The sequence below is a fragment of the Lagopus leucura genome, unplaced genomic scaffold, assembly GCF_019238085.1.
Source record: "Lagopus leucura isolate 7727_CA_CO unplaced genomic scaffold, USGS_WTPT01 Super-Scaffold_100051, whole genome shotgun sequence".
In the NCBI taxonomy this organism is placed as follows: Eukaryota; Metazoa; Chordata; class Aves; order Galliformes; family Phasianidae; genus Lagopus; species Lagopus leucura.
The window spans coordinates 609,620-630,709 of record NW_024962297.1 but is presented as its reverse complement, the minus strand read 5'-3'; the positions used below and the strand labels follow the sequence as shown (position 1 = coordinate 630,709).

The window sequence follows — 21,090 nt, the reverse complement described above, 5'->3', positions numbered from 1 at the left end:
AGTCACTGGACTGCATTGTAGTCACTGGACTGCATTGTAGTCACTGGACTGCATTGTAGTCACTGGACTGCATTGTGACTGGCTCCAAAGTTATCCGTAATTGTTTCTATTTAATGTACATTTGATCATTTGGACAATGAATTTGGCAGATCCCAAATTCAACTCCATCATTATGAATTCACTATTACGCTTTGCAGTGGACTGTGAACTCGAAGACAGGACTGTCTCTCATTATGATGATGTAGATATGCTCTTAATCTTCTCTCAGTAAGGAAATTGCTCTGTTCTCATCACTGTAATAGCTGGTCATTACATTTATCCTAAAGTGAATTCATCTTCCTGGCCATGGGGAACCATGGAACCTCTGCACAGAAGCAGGTGAGGTCCTCCAGAGCTTCCCCTTCCATCACAGCTCTCCCCTTCCACCTGGGAACCACCTCACACACTCATTCCATATTTCCTCAGGGTATTCCTCATACATGCTCCAATATCAGTGCAGCTGGGAAGCTCAGACCATGACTGAACCTCAGGGGATTCGTTTCATACAATCATGAAGGTTGGAAAAGACCCCTGAGGTCACCCAGCCCGACCCAAATCCAACCACCGTGCCCACTGACCACGTCCCTCAAAGCCACATCTCCACAGTTCTGGAACACCACCAGGGATGGTGGCTCCACCATTTCCCCAGGCAGTTTGTTCCAATACTTAACCACTCTTTTTCAGACAATAAATTTTTCACCACCTCTTCCCACCGTGCTCATTCTCATTTGAAATAATCTCAATTTCCTTTTGTGTATAATCGTGTGACACTGACTGCAGAAATTTGGAGAGTTGAGACCCCGAGTTCTTAACTGTTTGCAAAATCAGCTCAAACACCAAGCAATTGGGATAACCTGGTTTTTATCTCCCAATTAATTACGTAATACAGCAATTATCTGATAGAGATCACCTCATCTTTCACCTTAGCAGGGAGTAGCAAAATAAAGCTGCAAGGCAGTCTGATTAACTCTACTGAAGGTCTTAATTCCAGTGGCTGGATTACAAGATACAAGTAAAAACCTGAAACACGTTCTAGGGGTTGCTTTGTCCTTACCAGCTGATGGACATATTCACAATTTCAGGGAAAAGAAGGGAGATGAAGAACATTCTAAGAAATACAGTAAAGGAGGGGGCAGATGATAGCAGGATTTCTCACGTCCCATATTAAAACTGTACAGGAAATACAGGAAGGATAGCATCACGTATGTTTTCAATACAGCTCACAAGATTCGAGTCTGAAATGCAGGAAATCTCATGTTACACGGATGTCTAGCAACCCTACCTCATGGAACACCGTGGGAGCTGGACCAGAGCCTGAATTCCTGCTCTGCTTCCAGCTGATACTGTGCACTGAGCGCACACTGGTCAGATCTCAGAGGGCACCAACGCTCAAGCCTTAACTTGAAAACAGTGGATAAGATCTACGCTGGTACTGCATCCCTTCAGCCATAGCTATTCCTGTATTGTGACAAGAGGAGGCTCCCAGGCTCATGGGAGAACCTCTGTACAGATCCAGCAACTGGGAGAAACCGTGGCAACAAACTCCAGGCAGGGCTGTGCCAAGCACCTCCTCAGAGCCTGGAGCAGGTAGCTCACAGCAACAGGAACCAGCACGTTGAGCAAGGACAGGGAGTGCCACAGTGCTCCAGCAGGGAATCTCTTCCAGTTGGCTACATCATCCATTCGAGTCCTTGATGCTATGTGCTAATGCTCCCAGTCATCTCACCAACCTCCTTCGCTTGCATTTAACAAATTAGCAGTAGCAAAGCATAATGACATCATACCCAGGCAACTCATCTGCCCACAATTACCTCTGGGAGGACAGGTGAGGTTACTGGAGGCCCTGCTGGAGAGGTTTGCTCTGCTGGGAGAGCAGAGCTGTCTGGGCAAGCCGGCAGTAGCCCGATCTTCACAGCAAATCCCTCTCTGTGTTTGCTCAGGATTCCTGCTATTAGCCAAGGCAGCACAGAGATGTTCTCACCAGGCAAGGAAAGATATGATTAAAAGAAGAAAGCCTCTGATCTTCTCCACGCAGAATGTCTGGCATTGCTCAATGCTGAGTGTGGCATTGTGCTTAGCAGCACATACAGCTGTTTGCGACCACTTCAGCAAGCTGCTCTGCTAGGACAGAATAGATCTGGGAGGTTAAGAGATGTTAATATGACTTGGAAACAGATTCAGCTGCTCCTGATGTGGAGAGCTTCATGAGGAAGGGGGACAGTTGTACTCATGGCACAAAATACCATGGCTGAAGTGTCAGCCATGGCTTGAACTATTCTTCCAGGTGTTGCACACCACCCCTGCAATCAATGTGCATGTTCCTGAGATACTGACATTTGAAGAAAGGATGGAAGAGCACTCTCCTGCTCCTGCAAGTCATCGGGCAACCAAAAGGATCGCAACAGATCACTGTTGGGATGAAGGGAAAGAAAGAGCCAAGATCATACCATCATAGAATGGCTTAGGTTGGAAGGGACCTTAAAGATCACCAAGTTCCCATTCCCCTGTTGTGGGCAGGGTTGCCAACAGGCAGAGCAGGCCAAGCACAGAGCAGAGTTTGTGCCACGTCCCCCTCGCAGCCCAACCAGGGTGTGGAAAGCAGCAGGACCATTCATACAGCCACTGACCCAGCAGGGAGGGATGCTGCCAAACCAGAGCAAGGGGGAAATGGAGCAAGCCATAGTGATCCAACAGCAGTTCTGGCAAAAAGACACCTGAACCCAGCAAGCCTCGAGGGGAATTCCTGTCCGCATGGGCAGGCATGTCCCATAGCCCTCTGCTAAGCTCCCGAGCCAAGACAAACACTGAGAGCAGGGGCTGTGACAGCCACACCTGTGTGCCCAGGGAGCGGCTCTGATCCATCCCATGTGCTTCCATGCAATCCTGGCTTGACACCGCCCTGCTGGTGCTTCCAAAAACTGGAGCCCTGCAGCAGATTGCCCATCAATAGTCAGCAGTCTCTTGAAGCCAGTTTTTCCCATACACTGCGATTGCTCTTCACTGTACCAAGCCTCCCCTAACACCTCCGTCCTGGGTGCTACCCCACCGAGAGCCTCCTGTAAGCTCCAGCTCCATGGCACCCAAGGTTACTCCATGGAACCCAAGGTTATGGGACTGCTGCACGCCCATCCCTGTCCTCCTCCTCAGCCCTTGCCACCGTGGCCCCCAGACCTCACCCACCCCTTGAAGATACATCTATGCTTCACCCTCATCCCCATGCACATCCATCTCCCCCCATAACAACCACTTCATCGCTTGATCACCAGATGTTATTTTGACTAAAATCAAAACTGATTCCAGACAATGTCTTCAGACACCCACAGAGACCTCCAGGTAGGTTTTGCCTGCTTTATCAGCTTTCTGTCTTGAATCAGTGCTGGTAGCAACCCCTATCTACGATTTTACAGATAGCAAAGCTTCCGCAATGACTCAACTACTCCTTTTTCAGGTGAGAAACCCCAAGCATCTGCACACCCCTCCTTGCACCTGCATCCTGCAAACCAGAGCTCCAGGCAGCCTGAGCAGCAGCAAAACCTCACGAGCAGCCACCAAAGAAGAAAAGCAAGCCTTGCTGTGCTCCTGCCCAGCAGCTGATGCTTGGAGACCTCTGCAGATGGGATGTGCAGAACTGCACCCTCTGAGCTCAGGTGGCTGCATGGGTGCAGCAGCTGCATGAAGGATTTGCTTCTTCATCTTTCCACTTTCCTGCAGAACAGAATACAGATTCTTTCAAGGGCAATGTGATCAACCAAGAATGAAACTCCATCAGGCAGGTTTCAAGGTCTCTATGTGCCAGACACAGGCTGGCTCTAGGGCAAGGAAACCAAAAGCAAGACAAATTCTGACCTATTCAGCTCTGTTTGACTTTCCTCCTATTAACCTCTTCCTGTTTGGGCTTTCTGTATGACAGCAAAGGAGTAGGAAGAAAGAGAAAAAATCCATGCACAGTAAGGCATTGCCACCCCAGGCAGCCAGAGAGACTTCTGTCCACTGCCCAGCAGACTCAGAGCAATTCCAAAGCAGCTCAGCCTCAGGCACAGAGCCAGGCGAGGGCCCCCAGAGCAGAACAGGAGGGGGAGGAAGAAGGAAGGAGATGGAGGAAAAACCCCAAAACCCACCTGCCCCGAACATCTCCACGCTCAAACTTTGTAAATGATAGAAGGCCGAGTGCAGCTTTCACAGGAACTCCTCTTTATTACTGGTGGGCAATTGTATTTTTACCCTGTGGCTTTCTGTTTTTGCAGACACATTCCAGCACGAAACCAGAGGCAACACGCGCTGCTGAGCAGCAGAGTTTATTTTAAGGGATGTAACATTTTCCTGAGGATGCTCTATTTGCATCTGCTGCAGGAAGCAGTAAAATGGCAGGTGTGTTTCCACACAGCCACAGACACAAAACAAAATGCACAATGCAAAGCAAACGCTTTTGTCTTGCAAATCTCTGCTCTCTGCCACGAAAAAAAATAAAATAAAACGAATTAACAAAAAAGAAAAGCGAAAAAAGAAAGGGGGAGGGAAAGGGGCTTTCCCCAGGGCCTGTTTTCTAGCTTATTAGTCCTGCAGATGCTCAGGACACAGTTTGCCAAGAAGGAGCTCCATGCCCACCGGCAGGACAAGCACTGCAGGCGAACCGCTGCCCTGCATTTGCATGCATGCAAGCGCCTAATTGCTACCGCGCACTGCACCTTGCAGGCTGCTCTTTCCAGATGCACCCTTCAGCAATGATCCTTTGCGGAGGCCTCTCCTCCCTCCAGGAGCACATGCTCGTGGCAACGTGCAGGATGGATCCAGCCACTGTATTTAAGGTGATGCACCTTCGCAAGGTTTGAATGCAGCGTGAGCTGCGGTGGTTCCTTCAGCAATTTGACTTTTCCCTGCAATAATCCCGTGTGTGAGTTCCTTGGAGCACACAGTACCTCCAAATACAGGAAGCTTGCTGGATGTTGCCTAGAGAAATAAGTTTTAGCTTTTCCTGTCTTCCAGCCTTGCGCTTTGGGAAGAAATAGCACAGAAATGTATGTGTCATTCTGCTGTCTGCCACAGCTGCAGAACCAGCAAAAGGACGATGTGATGGAAAATAACTGTAAATAACCCATGGACAGTTATTTAAAAGATCACAGAATCGCCAGGCTTGGAAGGGACCTCAAGGATCATGCAGCTCCAACTCCCTGCCACACGCAGGGCCAACAACCTCCACATTTCATAGCAGCCCAGGCTGCCCAGGGCCCCATCCAACCTGGCCTTGAACACCTCCAGGGATGGAGGGGGCATCACAGCCTCTCTGGGCAGCTGTTCCAGCACCTCACCGCTCTCATAGCAAAGAACTTCCCCCTGACATCCAAAATTCAAAATTCAAAATCCAAAAAACATCTTTCTTTTTTTTTTTTTTTTTCAATCCAGTCTAATTATTCCCCTGGCAATCAGCATCACAACAGCAGAAGCCCAACGCTTCTGAAAATCCCAGGAATGCTGCAGCATTTGTAAGAACAGGCAGCGATGTTCAGTGTTACATGAGATGATGTGCTGGAAAGATGGAAGAACAAGCACTAATTGCTTAGGGGTTTAGGAGGGAGTTGTCCAGAAACTGTGATAAGTTTTCTACAGCATAGTAATAAATATCCAACTTAAAAGTATGCCTATGAGCATACTAACACAGCTACTCAGCAGAAAGGGCAAAATCTTTTAGTCAGAAGATTCTGTTTCCAGGAAATGGAATTTTTTACTGTTCTATTCTTTAGAAACTTTCCTGGCAAATCACTCTGGCCTTTATCTGCTACTTTCCCTTTTTCTTTCCGCAGAGGACAATATTCTTCCACCTGTCCTCCCCTCTGCACAGCCAGTTTTTCCCTAAGCATCCCACATGGCTTTCCTGGCACTTGTTAAACTTCCCAGGGATGCTGCAGCCAAAATGTGGGACAAGGATACCTCCTGCTTATAACCCCTCTATTTCAGTGCTCTAAGACTGATTAGTTTTTTACCCTAATCTCTCATGTATCACTTGAATATGTCACAATTCAGTGCCCACTGTATTTCTGTTACAGTGCAACCCTTATGGCTTTCTGTTTGTTTCTCCCTTCTAACCATTGCAGCTCCTCATTCAAGTTTCATCATCTGTGCCAACAAGCTGCCCATGACCAACAATTTGCCTACAAGCAAGGAGATGCCCATTACCAAAGAGGTGCCCAACACCAAAGTGCTGCCCACGACCAAAGAGTTGTCTGTGACCAAAGAGCTGCCAACACCAAAGGAGTTGCCCATAACCAAGGAATTGTCTGTGACCAAAGAGTTGTCCATGACCAAGGAATTGCCCGTGACCAGGAAGTTACCCATGACCCCATGCCTGGATGGGCTGTGATGCCATGGATCTGCTCAGGCCTCCAGGCACCACTGCTTGGTAGGTTCTACAACAACACGGATGTCTGCGCATGCTCCAGAGCACTGTAAGTTCCATCTAGCACTGAAAATACAGAAATAGATATTGTGCTTTCATTCTGACTCTTCTCTAGACATGCTCCAGTGTGCACACAGAGCTGGCACCAAAGGACATATCCATTTTGTTCAGCCAGTACTCACTGGCACTGAACCCACTGAGCCCACTCCGCTCACTGCCCCAGGGGAATGGATTCTCCCTACAAGTGAAGCAATCTCACAGCCACCATCAGAGGAGAGAGCTTTGGTCATGAAACTTCACTTAATTACTTAATGGAAGGAACGCAGACACCGTGCATGTGTGGGAAGCCGAAGAGGAAAGGGTTTAGTGAAGCACTGCATGTGGCTTCATTTGCTTATTGGAAAATTAGAGAGAGCAGTGCAGCTCCTCTGGTGTTGTATTACTGACAAATAATGTCACTCTGCCCTGAGTTACGTGGTCAATAATAAAAAGATTGCATGCTTTCCTTAGGGATATACCTACCAAGACAGCAGCAGGGGAAGGAAGTGCCCTTTCCATTGTACCAAAAGCCACAACATCGTTTTGTTTCACATACAGGGAGTTACTCCCACACTACAGCTCTCCTGCAGAACAGCAGCATTAAATTTTCATTATAGACTGACAGCAAAGAAGGTGAGAGGGATCACAGCAGACCTTTGAGGACAACACGTGCCCTGCCTCCATGGACTGGTTGAGAGCATTGTTGGGTTAAAATACCTGATTGCAAATCTGGGGTGTGAGCTCAGCCTGTGTACACAGCCTCCAGCTGCTGTCCTTCCATCAGGTTGGATATTAGGAAGAATTTCTTCTCCCAAAGAGCAGTGATGCATTGGCACAGCTGCCCAGGGAGTGGTGGGGTCAAATCTCTGGGGTCACAATCTCTAGAGGTGTTCCAGAACCATGCGCTTGTGTCACTGAGGGCTGTGGCCATGGTGGGGTGGGCTGAGGTTGGACTGGGTGATCTTACAGGTACTTTCCAGTCTTAATGATTCTATCTATGGGCCTCAGCTCTCCATTGGGGGAGCACCAATGGTCTTCTCCTTAGTGCTTTTAAAGACTCAGATCCTTCTGAGTGGATAAGTCCAGCCCAGCTGGAAAGCATTAAAAGTATCGCGCAGGGAAAGGACAGCATCTGACAGCAAGACTTCAGATGCTCACTCACTCCCCAAGCCTACTCCATTCTAGGTTGTATGTGCAGGTAATGTTCTTTCCCTTGATGTCAAATGCAAATTGAGTGATTTTGCTTTTTAAGTAATCAGCCATAATCTTCAAGTTTGTCCTTACGTCCAAGTGCTTTTAAGAAATAATTTATATTAAAAGTTCCCACTGCAATTTGGTTCAGACCGATCTCCCTGCATAACAAAAAAAAAACCTCCACCTAAATTCCTGACATGCCCAAACTTTCCATTAATTCATGCCCACTCACTCATCTTCATCTCTGGCCCAGTAACAAGATCCCCAGTAACACTGGGATCATGTTAGCTCTGCTTGTTCTCCACAGCTCAACACCCAGGGAGGTGGTGGTGCCCATCCCTGCAGACACCCAAGGTGAGGCTGGAGGGGCTCTGAGCACTGATGGAGCTGTGGGTGTCCCTGCTCACTGCTGGGAGTTGGACCAGATGGCCTTTAAAGGCGCCTTCCAGCTCAAACCATTCTATGATCCCAGAGAATGAGAGGGGTGCAGTGACTCCTACCAAGGCTTGGAGACATCACGAGGAAACATCCCCACAAGCAGTTGGCAGGGCAGCTGCTGTGCTCAGGAATCAGCACCAACTCACACTGTGAGCAACCTTCCTAACCTCTCCCCTCGTGGCACCAACCATGCAAGTCCCCAGGCATCAATATGGAGAAAAGGGAGTTCAAACCGATGGTAGAAAGCTGTTACAGGTCACTGCTGTGCACAGATTTCTGTGGTCAGCAGCCCAGCAGGTGCAAGTCCCCAGCTCTGCATCTCACACAATGCTCCCAAACACACACCCTTATGCACGCACACTGCCCCCTGCACCTGGGCACACAGATGTGGGGAACCTCTGGGCTTTCCAGGAAGTCTGGAAGAAGCCCCAAGCTGCTGACTGTGTCTCAAAGGACTAAAGATGAGGAGTTCCAGCAAGCTTCTAAGAGCTGCAAAGGTTCATTTATCCTCAAACCAAACTCCTGTCCTTACAAACCCTTTGCTGCCACAAACACTGCGTGTTTTAGCAACTCACCCTATTCATCCAATTAATTAAGAGCTGTTTTCTTTACCAGAGAACCTCAAGCTCCCTTCCCTACCACACGTTTCCTCAGCAACACCCAGCCATGCACATGAGACATATGCAGCCCTGGCAGCTCTCCCCATTGTGGTGCACCCTGCAGGATGCCAACAGCAGCCCTGAGTCAGAAGCAGCACCAAGGAAGATGATTAAGCACAACATTCTGCAGGATGGCAATTAAATTCACGCTTACAGGCAGGCACATGCTTGAACACTGTTCTGGACAGCGATACTTTCTGAAATCAGGGCCCTTTTCAAGGAAGATGCCAGATTGCTGGGTGGATTATCACCAACTTGTTTGTGCTGCTGCAATCTGCATGTGGGAGCAAACTGAGGCCTGGGGACCTTCCAGCCTGCAGCAGGGCTCTCTGCTACAGCCCTCTATACCTCAAACTATTCTCTGCATCCCCTAAGGGCGAGGGCAGAAGTGAGCAACGCTTGTACCAACCCCAGTCCATCTGCATTCAGGCCCACTTTTAGGGTCTCACCTGGCCTCAAAGCGAAGTGGGGACACAGAGGCTGCTCTGAGGTGACACACACACCAGCCATAGATGTTTCAGTAAAACAGCCACAGAAGCCTCACTACAGTTTGTATCAAACCTGTTTAACTCTTGCTTTAGCATTGCTTGATGGCAATTCCCATCTGCAGATGCTTCTGTCCATGCAAAACCTCAGGACTGTTTTGTGCTCAGTGGGGCTCTCTGCAACTGGCACACATGGGGGCCTGACCCATTCCTGGGAGGGGATAGAAAACATCCAGGGGAGAAGAAGAGCCCTTTCTTTTGTTTTTCTACTAGTAAACAGCACTAGGAATCATTCTATCTTATAGCTGTGAATGGCACAGAATATGGGACAGGTAGTTGAGAGCAAGAAGATGCAATAGGGAATTTCTGCACTGGCTGCTTTGGTTTTGCTTCGAGCCTCCAGGCAGAGGCAAGCAGAGCTGAGAGCGCTCAAGAGCTTGGAGCAAAGGAGATAAAGCAGAAAAAAAAAAGTAAAAGGGGCTAAGCGAGGTAAAACAAGTAATTGCACCAAGCTGCCATGGAGAGGGAAGCGGGCGCTCCACAGCTTTTCACCGGCTCCAAACCCAGCACTTGCTCCTGACAGACAGGAGGAAAGCTAAGAGCTCACCCTGTTTCACCCAAGCAGACACAGACACGAGGGTACAGAGGTCCACAGCACTGCAGTTTGGCGACAGAAGCAGATCCAGTCCCCAGCACCAGGTCAGCGGTGGGGAAAAACAGAACCAGATTTAAGAGGCTGCTCTGCTCCCTGCCCTGATTCAGCAGCGGTTTACCCAGCTGCAGCCTGTTTACATTTCTAACAAACTTCATCCTGAACTCCCTGGGTCAGATATTCTAAGGAAGGAAAGGAACTTTATTTATCACGTAGCAGAGAGCAGGACCAGGGCAAGCTGCCTGAGCCACAGTGAGACTCCAGCACTGAGCCCTGGAATTTATGGATGCATTTTACAGTAGAGATTGGGTTGGGTTTTTTATTTTTTTGGAAATTTACTTAAAAAATAAGTGTTATTAAGTGTAAAATCCCAGAATTTTCCACTAGATATTCTCAGGTGCTGAGTTAGCAGTCATGCTTCTTGCTTTAAGTATGAAGTAGGAATGATACCATCTGCAAAAGAATTCCGTGTGGCAAGTTGAAAGGAAAAGCAGTTCACCTTCCAACAAGCACTTCCCATTTCTATGAATAAATGCATTAATAAGTAAAGTGAATAAAATGCAGGAGATTGGAACTTTTTAGCAGCCTCACTGAGAACAACCTGTTAGCAGACCAACACTTAAACCTGAGAAAACAGCCGTATCTAAAATTGAAACCAAAACTTGTTCTTAGCTTTCTTACGAGTTCAAGCAGTTATAACACAGGAAAGATCTAAAATGCTGCCCCACATCAGATCTGCACAAAACTGCTTTGTTTGCATAGAGCAGGGATTGAAGGCAGACACTGCTCATGGCAGAGCTCAGCAGGATTCAGTTCCACGTCCAAGCACTCAGCATAAGAAGTGCATCAGCTCCTTCTCTTGGTTAAGGCGTTTGAGCAGAAAAGTTCTACTCTGATGCTGTCTTCATATGTATCTGGTACCATTATTGATGTGTCTTCTAATGAAATAATTCCTGGGGATGCTACTCCACCTGTCAATGGGAGTAAAAAAACCTTCGGTGCCACTGCGCTCAAAGGGAAATCAAATAACTCAGCCTTAAAGGCTGGTTGACACGCAAGGAAAAATTCATCTCATTTAAATTACAAAAATAAGATAAAGCACAAAAGGAAGAGCCCCCCAAACCCTGAGCCTGAATTACTTATGATTTGCTCTTGCCAAGTGAAGGAAGTGTTAGATCCTATGTTCACACTGTGATGATGCTGTAGCACAAAGCAAGCAATAATTAGAGAACGTCCAAATTAACTGAAGTCACAGTCTGGACTCATTCCTTCATTTCTGTACATTTTTAAAGGCCTTTAATTAAGCCGCCAAGTCTTAAGATCAGATTTTCAAAGCTCTATAAGCAAGTGATAAGAATCTAAACTGCAAAGGACAATTCAGGCCATCACAATTCTTTGAGAATCCTTAATTGGTGCAATAGAACGTATTTTCTCTCTCAAGTTAGACATATATTTAGCCAAACGAACCTGGGACAGCATACAGAAGTTACAGATGATCTTCACTTGAGGGCAGAGTTAAGGTTAAAGATTCGGGATTTACTTCTGTGTTTAAACATCAGCCCCTCAAATACCCAAAATCACAGGATAGAGAAAATCAGGGTGCCTTCCCCAACAGCGGTTGGGCAGTGACCCAGTGGTGACCAACATGCCCATGAAATCCAATCAAACCACCAAGCAAATCCAAGACTGGCCAAATTCTTTCACTAAAGCTTTAGATCTCTTTAAGGCATTTAAGATAATCCAAGTCCTTCTATTGGCACAAGCTGTTTAAAATGATCTAAGGCTTTAGATTGGTTTAAGCTGCTTATGGAGCTTTAAGGTTTTAGAAAGGTTTAGACTACTAAAAAACATTCCCCAAAAATAAGTGGGGTTATTTGCAGGAGCTCGTCAAACCATCTCTTGTAGTGCAAATACAGAAATACGTACACAGGAATAAAACTTGGTTTGCAACACTCCAAGTCAAAGTCAGGCAAGGCTAAGTCTACAAATACCAACTTCATGGATGACTTCTACTGGCATGAGTTTGGGTTTGGGGAGCAGCACGCCCTAGGTAAAGCATGGAGATCTGTCATCTTAAAAGAAGAAAAATGTACCATAAGTGACATGAAACTCATCGCAGCAATTCCTCCCCGTGACAGCAACATAAACCCTACACGTTCTGTTGTCCCCTCCCTCCTTCCAACAATCCTCTGTACAAAGTCAGTCACTTCTCATAGGATTACAACCATCGTGGACGTGCGGGGTAGGAAAGCCAAGGTGCTCATGGGGTGCCGTTGGCCAAACAGGTCCTTACCTCAAGCAATCCCTGCAGACTGCAGAGTGTGCAGGAGCACATGCAGCCAGCAGAGCTCTCGAAGGACAGGCCTGCTCTGCTCTTCTGTGTCTCTTCAGATGGGCTCCAAATACCCCCCAAGCCACCTCCCACAGAGTCACTGCCCGTCCCCTGGGGAGCTAGAATTTCATCCCTGAAACCCTGCCTGCAAAATCAATGCAACCCCCCCATCTGCAGAGCACACCTTTCATAACCTTTTGCACAAACAGACCTGGCCAGATAATTGGGATTTCTCCCTTTCCCTTCCTGCACAGGGGACAGTCCCATCCCTCTGGGCCACCTAGATGCACAAAGAGCCTATTTTGAAGCCACTTGAGCACAGGCAGAGTGGTGCACAGCCACCCTCTGCTCTCATTTACACAAACATGAAGGCAGAGCATCTGGCCATGTGTCAAAAGCCTTTAATTACATGATCGAGCTCATACATGACCAAGCTCATCTTAGATATCTATTTATTGAGAGCTGTAAGTAAGACAAGATTGCTCTCTATCTGATAAACACCGTGCACACACGGGGAAGTTGGGATTGCTTATTCAACCAAACACTTGTTCCATTTTTTGACTGCTTAACTTTGCAACCTTTATGTGGTATCAACGTGCACATCCCCCCCCTTGTCCCCTTTGCAGTTTTCTATTGAGTACCTGGTTCATTTTATGGTTATTCAGCCATGCAGAACCAAAGAAGGTTTCTCATAATCAAGTCATTTATCCCAGTATGCAATTCTGATTTGGGACTACACCACTTCAGACCTTGAGAAGCCTTTGCAATGGTAAAACTGAGCAAAATCCACCTGACTGAGAAGAAACAAACTCTGCAAGAAACAGCAATGGAAATCTGCATTTTGTTATAGTTATCTCCATCTCCATCATATGATCTGGAAAGATCTTCACAAGCAGCAGCATCACACCAGGAGACAGCGCTGAGAATCCCACCAGAACCAATGAGCTCAAGATGGAAATCAACCCCACAGCACCCTGATGTATGGAGAGGAATACAGGTCCTGACAGCTGAAGGCACACAAATTATAGCCTTTGCTGAGCTCTACCCTAACTTACCTCATTCCTGCACTCATTCCTCAGCCGTACTTTTGGTAGATTGGGTATTCTTGGAATTTTGCTACCTTGCTGGTATTCCTTGTGCAAGTTTGTTTTGCAGAACACTTTCAGGTCTGCTGCTATTTATATTATTGGCATTTTGGAGCATCGATCTCTGCTGGTTGACAAAGAGCTGTTCAAAGCAGGGCATGGAAATATAAGCTGTACCACAAAGACCTGAAGCAAGGATGGAGATCTTCCCTGCATTACCCTCACGTACACAGCCCAGTCAAACTTTCTGCACAGTTCATGGAAAGGCATCTCCTTTGCTCCCTACCCCCTACCATAAAGCACCCTGGTATCCCCACCAAGACCAGGATCCCACAAAGCACTTCCTTAAGGGGATGGAACACAAAGACCAATGTTATGATAGAACCACAGAATGGTCTGGGTTGCAAAGGCCCACAGTGCTCATCTGGTTCCAACCCCTGCTGTCTGCAGGTCACCAACAGCAGCCCAGGCTGCCCAGAGCCACATCCAGCCTGGCCTGGAATGCCTGCAGGGATGGGGCATCCAAGCCTCCTTGGGCAACCTGTGCCATTGCCTCACCACCCTCTGGGGGAAAAACTTCCTCTTCATATCCAACCTAAACCGCCCCTGTCTCACTTTAAAACCTTGTCCTACCACCATCCACCCTCACAAACAGCCATTCCCCCTCCTGTTCATCCGCTCCCTTCAAGCACTGGAAGGCCACAATGAGGTCTCCCTGGAGCCTTCTCTTCTCCAAGCTAAACAAGCCCAGTTCCCTCGACCTTTCCTCATAAGAGAGGTGCCCCAGCCCTCTGATCACCTCAGTTATGCCTCTTATTGGTGCACAATGAAGGCAGAAGAAGAAGTGTGAGTGAAAGCCACTGCTGCCTTACACCAGCACTGCTAATAGTAACCCAGCCACTCACACCATCTACGCCATTTGTCTTCATATCTTCCTAGCAGAGCACACGCGTGGCTTTTCGGGCACACAAAGAGGAGGAAGAATAACTTGAAGCAACATCCAACCAAGGAGCACACCTTACAGCACAACTTCTGCTTCCACGCCACTTCAGCACCACATCCTCACAAGAGGAAAAGCAAATCCCATCAACTCTTAATCCACAGCTTAACAGAGGAGTGAAAGAACATTTTCTGCCCCAGCTGAAAAGCACATCCTTTGCTCTGGCTATAATTAAACTATGAGAAGTTGCCCGTGCTTGCTGGAGATGTACGGGCCATGCCAGGTTGCACACAGCATCCACTTCTAGCAAATACAGCACATAGCTTTCTGCAGAAACCTGACCAGACTGCTTTGGTACAGCCATTAAAAACAAAACTATCCGTTCAGCTCAACAGTTTTCACGCTCCCATAAAATTCACTAAGATGCCAGAACCAAAAACAAAATTCAGGGTGGGAATACAAGTTAAGCAACTAAAAGCAGGATGTCAGCATGGGGACACCTGCAACATACAGGACTGCCAACCTGACTGCAACAGCCAACACAGAGTCAGGGCCAACAAATGCATTTTGGGGGACTGAAACCTGTGGGAAAATGGGAACTGGCTTGTGAGGACTGGGAACTCCTTGGAAATAGAGGATGTAGGATGGATGCAGGTGAGATAAACCAGCACTGGGGCAGGAGAGGATGCTGCTTGCACAGATGGGCACCTCCCGGCGTCTCTCCTGCACATGAGGTTTATTTGGGAGACCACACAAGTTCTAACCAAACCCCTCTCAATTTTTCCTTTGCTTATTCCAAGCCTTCTAGACCTTTTGATTTAAAATTTATCATTCTGCAGCAACACCCACCAGGGGTAGGTATAACATGCTTCAACTCAAAGGGCAGCTGAAAAAAGGGGGTTAAAAGTTTTGTTTGCAGCGGAGGTGTGCTTTGAAGGACTCTGAGATCATCCTGACATCATTACAAGCAGCGCTCGCCTTTCTCACTCACAGAACAGAACGATGAATTCCGCGGTGAATTATTTTCAACAGATTACTCCTTACATCAGGGTTTACTCACTCCATTTTCCCGGCAGCCCCCAAGCGGGGGCCGTGAGTCAGCAGCAGCCCTGAGCCCTTCCTGTAGAGCCATGGGAGATGGTCCAGCCACCCGTGGTCACCTCCTCGACCAGACTTCATCGACCGAGCTCCTCTCAAGAGATGCCCATGCATCCCACATCAAGAGCTGCCAGAACGATGAGATGGCACATGGGAGGGGAAGCGAGGGGCAGTCTCTCTGTTGCATTTTTTGTCCCAGCTGTGAAACATCTGGGGTGCTCGAGGGGGTGGTCAGCACATCCAACGTCCCATGGGATCCCCACTCAGGAGCCCTGGAGCAGCAGGGCTGTGGGATTCTCCCCTTCCAGCTGCAGTGCGATGCTCAGCAGCCGGCGCCATTAGGGTCAGAGTCCTTAGGGCATCCCGGGTCACAACACATCCAGCCCAACCTCGGGCTGGGACCATCCCTGCATCTATTTCTGGGACTCCCTCTGCTCTCAGGGGATGCCAGCAGTGTCCCACATCCTCCGGTCATCAGAGCTTTCACACACAGCTTGCTGAGACCCCAAGCTGTCCACACCATGTACAGCTTCTGGTGACAGAAACTGGTTGCCACATTCACCTCCCAGCAGCCCAGACCCCACCACAACCCCAGGAGCCTGGGCTGCTCTCAGCATCATCTGCGCACTAAACCACATCCAACCATATGTATTATCCGTGCAGTCAGATGTGTGCCTCCCCCGATGCGTTTCCCTCTCCTACTGGTGCTGGCCCAGCAAGCAAGCACTGCTGTCTGCAGTTGGAGCTTAGAGTCAAAACTTATTACTCGTATTTTCAGTCTGCCAGGGACTCACACTGAGATCTTGGCCAATGGGCTCCCCCTCCCTCCTCCCCATTTCCCACACAGAAGAGAAAGTAAGACGCAGAAAGGTTAAATGGGAACAAAAAAGGCCGTGCTGCTTTCTTCCCCCCACCTCAGATCACCACTGAGATCAGAGTGGAGCAAATCCATGACTTGCATAGCTGGTACATTTCCATTCTTGAAATAAAAGTTTCCAAGCTTTTTAGAAAACTAACTGAGGAGATCCGGGCTACGAATTCTGCCATCTATTTTGCAGCAATGTGGTTAAATATGGATAAGCAAAAACCAGCACTCCTCTGATCTTCAGATAACCACATGCACCTTCAAACCACCCTGTAAATCAACATGCTGGGATGTTATACTCCATACTCCTTGATGCATCCATCCTAACCAGCGCCACAGCCAGGCCAGCTGCTGGTATTTAGCTTTCCATGGAGAAAGGAGATATTTTTTTTTAGCCAAAAAGACCAGTGTGCTTTGGGCTCCTACCAGCATAAGGCAGAGGCTCACTCCTAGCTGGTCCAATTTAAAATGATGGGTTTAGGTCAATACTGGGTTACTGCTCTCTCCTGGCACTGGTACCTTCCTCATCAGATCCATGTCACGCATAGAGATAGCTGAGATTTGTGGTAATTGCCAAACCAGGCAGGAATCCAGAACTATGCTGTACCCAAGGAACTGAGCCCTGGAGGGATCCATGACCCACCTATAGCAATCAGCTCCCCCAGCAGATATCCCTACTGCACAGCACAATTGACCAAGCCAGCTGCAGTATCTTCCATAAAATGAACCACAATGCTGAAAAACCCATCTGAAAGCCACATCGTATGCGTTTACAGAAGTTTACAACTGTTTCCAGCAAAATAATTAACAGCTTCCTTTGCAAACACGATGGCATCGGGTGACTGGGGCTCCTCGGGGAGTGACAGTCTGTGTGTTTCACTTCCCTTTCTCAGGAGCTGATCAAGGAACAGAAGTCAGATGGATGCTGGCCCTCCAGCTCCCACCACGGTACTCCATGGGAGCAGCTCCACATGGTGCCAGCTGCAGCCAGGTCTGCAGAGGAGCATCAGCTCTTGCAGCGAGATTTGTGTGTCCCACTCCAGTTGCTGGGAGGGTTGGTGGGGTTGAGCAAAGCAACAGAGGGTTTTGGCATCCCAAGAGCAGGAGCTGATGCCTACTATCATCATGAGGCAACACCTGGGGATGGTTATTAGGAAGGAAGCCAATTTCCCTTCCTCAGTCCCCAAAGTGCTTGGCTTTCTCAACCAAGCCATTTCCCACCAGCACTGATGACCTGAGCAAGCCTCAGACAGGTAGCAACATCCCACATGGCACCAGCTCACAGAATACCCACAGAGCAAGCAGGAAGAGGAAACAGACCAAGAAGCCTCTATGTTCCATCACAGCTGGGAAGGCTTGCATCCACTCGATTAAAAACAGGTCTCCAAAAAATAATAAGAAGCAAAGCAATGACAGCACAGCATTGGGCACACGTGTTTGTTGGCATGGCACTGAGAACCAGCAAGAACTGAGCACAGCTGGCTCAGCACAAGGGAGCATAAGATCTAGGGGAGATACACACTTCCCTCTCACTGGATTTGCCATTTCTGGATGCCCAGAGATGGGGCAGGGAAGGATGTGCTCACTGGGGGACATGGGACAACAGCCCCAGCGACTGGGACCCCTCTGCCTGTCCTTGTGAGCAGCACAGCCAAAAACCAGCCCTGGAAGAGTATCTCCCCACCACGGGTCAAAAGCATATTTTAATCATATTTTAATCACGTTCGTCCGCACGCACCCCACATCAAGCTCTTAATTAACAATTATTTGCTTTTGGAAGAAAGGGGGGGGGGGGAGGGTGCATATTCAGGTTTGATTACCTTATATCTGTCAGGTTAAATATTCACAAGTTCTATTTCTAGGAAGCCCCCAAGGGGTTGTTTGTATAAAATACGTGTTTTATTTCATGCGCTGCCCACTCTCAGTTCGCACAATTAATCAGGGTAAACTTTTTGCTGGCTTTCCTTAACGGCCAAAAAAACTGCGTGCAGACAGAGGAGCGATACATCGAGATGACAGAAACACCAACTGCAGACAAAGGGCTGATTTTGTGCCCTTGGAGGTTCACGTGGCCGGATGGATCCCAGGGAGGGCAGGATTGGGCCATCGGAGAGGCCACTGCAGTCCCTGCTGCAAACCCAAGCGTGCAGCTGGGGGAGAGCAGAGCGGAAAAGCTGGAGGGTGAGCAAAGAGCAGAGCAGAGCAGTGCTGCATGGAGCTGCTGCACCGCCGAGCTGAGGGAAACCTCCTGCTGCCAGCAAAGGACAAACCTCTGAGGATCACATCCCGGATGCCGACACGCAAATAAAAAGCAACGTTGGAAGGCTTTGTGAAGGCAGAAGGGTATTCGGGGCCGTGTTAAAATATCAGCGTTAACAACAAATAAAAACCCGCGTATGGGCGCCGTAGGTAACGGCAGTCTGTGCTCCTAAAGGGAGGGTGGGAAGGGAGCAGGGCCGCCCCGCATCGCCCAGGAGGGCGAGCAGCCCCACGCTGCCGGGGGCAGAAATCCTAGCGGCCCACTCGCACCGCCAGAAAATGAAGTTGCTGTCAGCGGACGATGAATTCATGCGCCAAGAGGGAGAAGGCAGGCAGAGGAGCGGCGGTGAGGACGGGGTGACGGGGCGGCCGTGACAGCTCCGAGGTGAGCGCGGCGGGGAGCGCAGCCAGCGATCAGCCCGGCGATGCGCACACGTCTGTATGCCCGCTTATCGCCCAAACGCGGTCGCACGCAGCAGCAACCTGACACCTTTCGGGGGAAGCAAAATGGAATCGCTGTGCGGCCACAGTGAGGAGCTGGGGGTTGGGGGGGGGTGGACCATCTGCAAAACGCCACGACAAATAACCGGGTGCCTACCTGGGGTGGGGGCCGGCAGCGATCCGCGCTCCGCGCTGCTCCCGTCTTTATGAGATGTTCGGCTCAGGCGGTGCTATTTGCATTCTTTCATTAGCACCTGTTTCGAGTGAGGAAGGAGAAAGCTCATTACGAGATCAGCTTTCTTTCGAAATAAATTATTAAAAAAAAAAAAATAGAGAGAGAGGGGGATGCCTGCTGCCAAATAATAACAACGCTAATAATTAAAAAAAAAAAAAGGGAAAAAAAAAAAAAAACACACATGTATATTAAAGCCCCAAAGTAGGCAGTTTAATAATGGGAGATCTTGCAGGTTGTGAGCATGCTCCAGCCGGAACAAATCCTTCCTCTGTTATTCCTCTGAATAAAAATAAACCGTGCTCAAGAAACCCAAACGGAAGCTTCCTCCTAGAATCCCTGCTGCTGAAAAATATGTAATAAATTCAGCCTGAAGACGCAGCCTCTAATCAGCAGCTGTTTTCTGGATCCAAAGCCAGCCAAAGCCTCTCTTGTCTTTTCCCACTATGAGTCTGGGCCTTTTTGAAAAGGGTTTTAACCTTTTAAAGATACAGTGCACCAATTATCACTTCTGGAGGACCATCGCTCGCAGCACAAATAAATTAATAAAGTGGCAGCGGTGGCACAGCCGGAGCAAAGGAGGAGGTGTGGTTTGCGTGAGCAGCCCTTCTTCATTAATATTATTAGAGATATATTTTTTTCTAATAGGATTCGCCCCCCCCCCCACCCCCCCCAGCCCTCCCTGCTGGGGGGAATAATAATAAACAGAGAACTTGCCACTTGGCTCTTGGATAAATGCACAGTCATTATAAAAATGAACAGCTGCTGGATGCGATTCAGGGAGCTGCGCGGCCGCTCCTGATCCGGGTTGAATTGGTTACAACTGAATTTTTGGTATTAACAGTTTCGGTCCCAGGGTGCTGTGTGAGGGTTAACACAGCACGGCTCTGTCAAGTGCTTCCCATCAAACCAAGGATCAGACTGCAAAGTTTGAACCCAGCAGCTCTGGCACGGCAATAAAGCATTCTCCAGGAGGTGGGATTTCGGTTTAACGAACCAAACCAAAGCCCCTCCAAAACTGCTCCTCCTCTAACAACGCAGCTCCCTGGGGACAGCACAGAGTTGGGGGGGGGGGGGGGGGGGGGGCGGTGTCAGCTCCCCCTGCAGCACTGTATCCCAAAGCTCAGCACCCTGGGGGTGTCCCGGTGCCCCCAGCACCAGGCTGCCAATTGCATTCTCCTGGGCAGGGAGCAGTCAGCAAAGGGCCATTCCCTGCAGCCCCCAGCGTGCAAACCAAGAAGCAGGCAGTGCTCCCTCCACCCCCCCCAGCTGAAATTCATCATATTTCATGTGTCGCTGCTCCAGCCTCGCCAATTGGCTGAGCACTGGCAGGCGGAAAAAATGTCAGGAGCAGCCCAGCATCACTGCCCACCCACTGCCCCCGGGGTCCTCCTGCAAACACAGCCTGAGGGAGCAAGGATCTGCTTCTCAAATAGGAGAAAAAGAGGTTTGTCAACCCCTCTGGCAGCACTCCAGATGGATGTGGGCTGCCAGCAGCTTGACCTTGACCCACACACCAGCGAGGAGCAATTTCCAGAAGAGGGAGATTGCACGCACCTTTCAGACCTTTCAAGACCAAGCTTATCAGCACGGTTATCTTAATAGGTGGAGAAGCTGGGACTGCTCAGGTTGAAGCTACCAAACGTGCAGCAATGGCTCAAGCAGGCAGGCAGCCCAATGCTTCATCTAATTGTTCTTTGAATGGGAGTTTGGATGGGGGGGGGGGGGGGAGAAGGAAAAAAATCAGAATTTTCTTGGGAAATGAAGCAATGACATGCAAGGAAAAAAAAAAAAAGAATCCTTGTGAAAACTGCTATCTACCTCCTGTGCAAACACTACATCCAGAAGCAGATGGGGAATATGCAGGAAGACTTCTCTTAAGGAGCAGATGAGCAGCACTTTCCTGGTGCCTCCCAGGAGCATAAAGAGCAGAAGAAACAC

At 48.8% G+C, this 21,090-nt stretch overlaps 1 protein-coding gene across 1 annotated transcript in view; it reads right to left on the bottom strand.

Annotated features, from left to right (window-relative positions):
• HIVEP3 (HIVEP zinc finger 3) overlaps positions 1–19,580 on the bottom strand; it is a 218,990-nt gene extending 199,410 nt beyond the window's left edge. Inside the window, exons 1-2 of the mRNA XM_042885538.1 lie at positions 19,334–19,580; positions 19,075–19,171 (exon numbers count right to left, since the gene is read on the bottom strand). The gene's annotated coding sequence lies outside the window, so the exon portion shown is untranslated. The remainder of the gene's footprint in view (positions 1–19,074; positions 19,172–19,333) is intronic.
• Between the last annotated feature and the right edge of the window lie 1,510 nt (positions 19,581–21,090).